We start from the raw sequence: 6,049 nt of genomic DNA on the forward strand, positions 1-6,049 counted from the left end.
AACCTTTTCGATGATTCATATCACAAGATGAAAATAAATCCTGTATTTATAGGAAAAAAACTAGAATTTTTTTTATTTGTTATATTCTTTTTCTTTTTTTGACCTTTCAATTCATATGAACAGATTCAAGCACACACATGCATGAATATAGAAAAATGAAGTTTTTCATGTTCATTTCTCTATTTATAGTGAAATTTTGTCGTACTAAATCATCACTTTTTGTATTGTAACTGCATGTTACTAAAAGCTTTTTTCGATGCACACACCGCAATTAATACTTTTTCTATCTTGAGAAAATAATTAGAAATGATAGTTTAACGTCTCAATTCCGACTAAAAGGACGCAAAGAAAAGAGGAATTGATAAAAGATTGAACTTGATTTTCTGTCAGAATGTTAGCCACTTTCGTGGTATTTCTGCCATCGACGGCAGCATTTATAATATGTATCTGCCTACAACGGCAGCATTTTTTCTTCGACCGGACAAGATTGAGCGTCTGTAAAACTTTCAAGAAAAGACTCACGGGGTAGATATTTGGCTTGCGTGACCCCATGGATGAACGTCTATATTGATAACAGGAAATCCTGCCATTTAACTTAAAACTGAGATATTTTTGAACAGAAAACAGACATTTTCCACGGATCTTTTTCTAAGGCTTTCACTTTTAACCTGCTCAAAATAGTCTGAAAAAAGGAAAAATCGAGTCCAAATTACCTTACAGTATCTCCATTCAATGGACAATAGTTTTATAGCAATGAAATGGGCCGTATTTGTGTAATATAATTAAACCAACCAAATTTATAACCTACCTGTACCGATCGGTAATTTTCAGATATCTGCCATCACTGCAGTGATCTGCCATCACTGCCGCCGGTAATACGGTGTGCTTTAGTTAGTAATCAATACTTGAAGTAGCATTTAATTTCCAAACGCAATTAAAATGCAATCAAACGATTATGCATGAAGATGAGAGCATGCTACCTGTTTTCACATACTGAGGGTATAGAAATTACTCGATTTTTAAAAATAAATATTGTTATTTGGAAGTCTTCTATTTTGTTGTCAAAGGTACTAAGCAGTAACGATACACATCAAATTATCATCTTTCAACACTTTAACAAGTATGAAATCAAGCAAGAAATTGACGACTACATGTACGTGTAATTGTCTGTTATAGAAAGTTAGTATGTTTTTAAAACGTTAAAAAAGATAAACCCGAGAAAAAATGTTCAAATATAGGACTAAACAATCAAACTTTTCATAGAAAAAGTGCAATTTTCATTTCAGTGCAAAAGTATTTGTCACGATACTGTGCATTATATTACATTAATTGTGTACAATAACTTTAATCAACTTATCAAGTTGTCTAGTAAATAACCATTTTATTCTAATTTGCTCCCCCTTCTTTGCCATTTGCTTCATTCCTTTTTTGCTCCACTTCTGCTCTGTGCCCTGCTCCGGTGAAAGTATGTCTCTGGAATTTGTCGGGGACGGCTTCTTTACGTGAACGTCACTCTTCTTTCATGACTTTTGCATATATATTATAACAAAATGCTGAAAATTTTCGAACACTATACACCTAATAGGATAATGCATGAAATGTTTTAAGCTTCTTGACAAAAATGTTTTTCTCTGAAAGGAACTCAACAATTTCTTTCGGTAAACGAATTTCGCTATTACTGATTCACAGTAAATCTTCCTAAGACTTGAGATAAACTGATATACAGAAGACCCTCAATACAGACGTTTTATTTGCCAAATATTATAAATCATCTCTGCTGGTTTCCGTTTTGTAGAAATATGAGAGAATTCGTAATTACTCTATTTTGTACAAGTTCACGTCTGAAACAATTCTTTTATTTTTATATTGGATATGTTGACATTATTTACTAGTTGTAATGATAAGTAATATCAAAAATATTAACACTATAGCTGACGTAGATTGCAGACATATTTTTGTAAAAGTTTAAAATATAGACGCCGGTTTCTTTATATATTATTTTCCTACGCTCGTGAGCGTCAAAAACCATCAATGTCTTGTTTTCAAAACCGTGTGTAAATTATTTTACAGTGGTTATGTCTCAAAAATTCAAAAATGCTTTTATTTTTATTTCTTAAAAGTTTTTAATTATAGTGTACATTTAATAGTATCTAAAATGTTACTCATTCGGCAATTACCTGAACCATCCCTAACATCTGTTGCTTTTTTGGCAACAAGTACAGTTATACAGAATTTGTATTTTGTATGGAAGTCAAAATACTACTTTGTTTACATTCTGCTTCTTTTATAACAAATTTTTTCACATTTATCACTACTTTCTTTTGGTAACAACCATCTAAAATTCTCTAGCCTTTATTTCAATATTATAAAAACACGTTTTTCCTTTCTTAAGAATTGAAATTGTATTTGTTTCTGAGGCATACGCCTTCAGATTTTGTAGAAGTAAAAACAGTTTCCTGTAATTTTATTTCAAAGTGGCTATACATTTATATTATGCTTGTCATAAGTATTGTTATTTATATGTTTACATGTCAAGATGAGACTCTAAAAAGCAATTAATTAATATTTTTATTAATTAAATAATTATTTGATTGATAATGACTTACTTTGTCTCTGAAATCTTTTGGAAGACATTGTTTTTGCCGTCGCCGTCTGTATGTCCGTCAATCTGTCCGTCCGCCCTTCTGAAGAGGCTGATTAGGATTTTCGGAGTCATAATTTTTCTCTGATTGACTATACAAACTTTCGGGCATATATTGCCTGAGAATGTATTTTTTTTCACATGAACACATAGTCTATAAATCTATCTTAATAATTGATGTACCGTCTTTATTTGTCCTCTGATATATCGGTGTCTTCAATATGCCTTAAACCAACCAATGGCCGCCCTACTTTATAGTTACAAGCTTATAAACTAAGTACTACTTTGAGGTCGTAAATGCTTTTTTTTGTTTGTTAACAACATATTCATTTTTATGGGTCTTGCTATGCCCGATATATTCATAGTGCAATTTTACTAAAGTCTTTTAATAGGTTGTTGACATTGTCTTATCTTAATTTTGCATTTAAAGAAAACAATATTAATATTTTTGACGTAAACAAAAGGAATTTGAATGCCCAGAATTATTAGCATGTACTGCTAAATGAAGTATAGGCAGGTAAGCATACATACCACAGAGGGTGATTGAAAGCAAAAAAGTGCGTAAAGAAAAGTAAAACCGTTCCTGGAAAGTCTTTAATAATAGGAGAGTTGTGTACCATAACATAGTATTTAGTATTAAACCTGGCATTTAAAGAACATTTCCTTTGAAGCATGGAACATGCGTAAAAACTGCTGATAAACCTGAAAATTGGTGTCTTCTATTTGTTTTCTTTGTATTCCTTATCAGTTACAAATTATTTCCTATTTTTCAATCATTTATTTGTTTTCTTTGGGTTCCTTATCAGTAACAAATTATTTGTCATTTTGGTGATTGGCCTGTCCGTGCTCTGTCTTATGCCCTGCCCTGTCGTAAGGTGGTTGCGTTCGTTGAACGCCGCCTTTCCTTGTTGATCTTGTTTATCATATTTAAATAAATACTACATAATAAATAACACTTAGATTATCCTGGTCGTCATGAAATTTATAGTTAAATTGTTAAACAGTAGAGTGCTAAGTAAAAATATCAACCAAAAAACCGTCCAACCTACCGTTACCCTATTTTATTGGCAGCGTAACCTGAAACGCTCATATTTTCTTATTTGGCCGTGCTATGTGGATACAATTCGTCAATTTTGTGATATTTTAATTTGTTGCAGATACGTTTAGTGTATGAAAATACAATAAATTACACGATTTACCACTGATGCCTGATATGCTTTGACTGAAAGTTAGTTCTTGTAAGTTCCCTCACAACCAATGAATGCTTAATTTTGGAAAAAATGACTACACTTGTGTATGTAATTTATTTGATAAGATTTTGTGAGGAAATACCAACTAAGTTTATTACCAGTTCGATGATATCTGATCAGTTATTAGTAATTTTATTTGTTCAACATTTGCCAATTCTACTGACTAAGAAAAGTACCCCTTTAACAACAGAGTTCATTCTTTCATCACATATAAATTTGCCAGTTAATGTGGGAGACAATATTACACTCAGGGATCCGCTGTTAATGTAATAGGATATTGGACATGTATGTTTAAAATCCCAACTCTCGGCAGGTCGTCTGCATACCACGACTAAGTACCTGAGCATTTCGATCACGAGTTGGCAAGTCGCGCTAGTTTGCAAACTTGCCACGACTCGGGAGGGACAAGAATTTAATTATCAGGAGTCAGCAACTTGTACTTTTTCGCCTTCATCCCACCAAACAATAGATAAATACAGAATCCCTAAAGAAAGTCCAACATGACAAAATTGAAAATGTTGCAGGCTCGGTTTGATTGAGCCTGTTCATGGACGGTACTGGAAAGTGCAAGACAACAATTATGATTATGTGTCAGCATCTCGCCGTTCTTCTTTTTACAACCCAGGACATGAAACCAGCCAGATTAGGGGAGTCAGAAAACTTTGCGCCAGATCAAAATGGCATTCCCACCAACCCAGGACCTGAAAACCAGCTGTTGAGGAGTCAGAAACTCGTGCCAGGGTCGCCCTACATTTACACAACCGTCAGGTCCGCGGTTTGAGGGAGTCAGAACCTTGTGCCAGGTTGCCTACATTTCACAACCAGGACATGAACAAGCTGGTGAGGAGTTGGGAACTCGTGCCAGGTCGCCCACATTTCACAACCCAAGACCTGAACCAATTGATTAGGAGACCGCAAAATAGATAAATACAGAATCCCTAAAGAAAGCCCAACACGGCAAAACGCAACTCGTGCCTGGTTACTTGCATTCCATGACCAAGGACTTGAACACGCTGATCATGAGTCGGCAACTCTCGCCAGGTCACCTGCATCCCACGACCCAGGACCTGAACCTTATGATCAGGAATCGGCAACATGCGCCAAATCGCCTGCATTTCACAACATAGAACATGAACTTTCTGTATTTATCTATATTATTTGATGGACAGAAGTCAGCAATTAGTTCTGATAACGATCTCGACTTGAATCAAGTGGGTCTGAGTGGGTGCCAAGAAATTCTGATGCAAGTGAGAATTCTTTTGACGACTTTCGTTCAGATGACTTAAGCAATAATTGTAGTGTATCTGTTAAATCACGGTGGATATCAGAAAGTTCTGACATTGATGAAAATAATTCGTATTCAAATGTATGACCAGTGTTGTCGAATGATGTCATTATGAAACAGAAGTCAGAAGTGTGTGCACCAAGTTCTCTATCACTATTAAAGAGATCATAAAAAGATGTGAATAAAGGAGTTAACTCGGATATTTCATCTGAAGATGAGTCACTTAATGAAAATTGTATCGAGTGTGATGAAGAAAATCTAAAACTTTACATAAGAGCAGTGTTGAAGAGGGACATCACCTAAACTGGAAAACTGAAGAAGAAAGATAGAGTGTATAATGCCTTCCAATATTGTGAAGTCTGCAAAAAAAGAGCCTCAAATTTTACCCAGCAAAAGCAAAGGAACTAAGCCATTCACAAGAATTGCCCTTAAGTAAATGGCACCTAAAAATGAGACCGATCATACCAAAAGAGATGCATTATGAAATGTACTACCATAGTTACTACATAAAGAACAATGAAAAATGTCATGGAGAGATCATCTTAGAGAGGAGACTTGTGGGAAAATGTCATTTAAATGACTTTGGACCATGTGTCAAACTGTTAACTTATGGGTTTCCAAAATACCTTTAAACACACATCAACATTCATGTAATGCAAAGAAACTATTCATCACGAATTTTTCATTATTAATCACCCAGTCTGACTCACTCAGTCGAAGAATAACAGCTTTGGTTAGTAAACCTTTGGTAAATGAAGTGTTCACCAAAATTAAAATGGACATTGTTGGAAAGCTTGCTGGTAGTTCTTCCTAGGAATCAGTGGGTGCTTTTTAATCTTAGGAAATTAAAGCCCCTACCAGATCCATGTCTGT

This window comes from Ruditapes philippinarum, unplaced genomic scaffold (genome assembly GCF_026571515.1).
Source record: "Ruditapes philippinarum isolate M1 unplaced genomic scaffold, ASM2657151v2 ctg4008_1_1_1_1, whole genome shotgun sequence".
Classification (NCBI taxonomy): domain Eukaryota; kingdom Metazoa; phylum Mollusca; class Bivalvia; order Venerida; family Veneridae; genus Ruditapes; species Ruditapes philippinarum.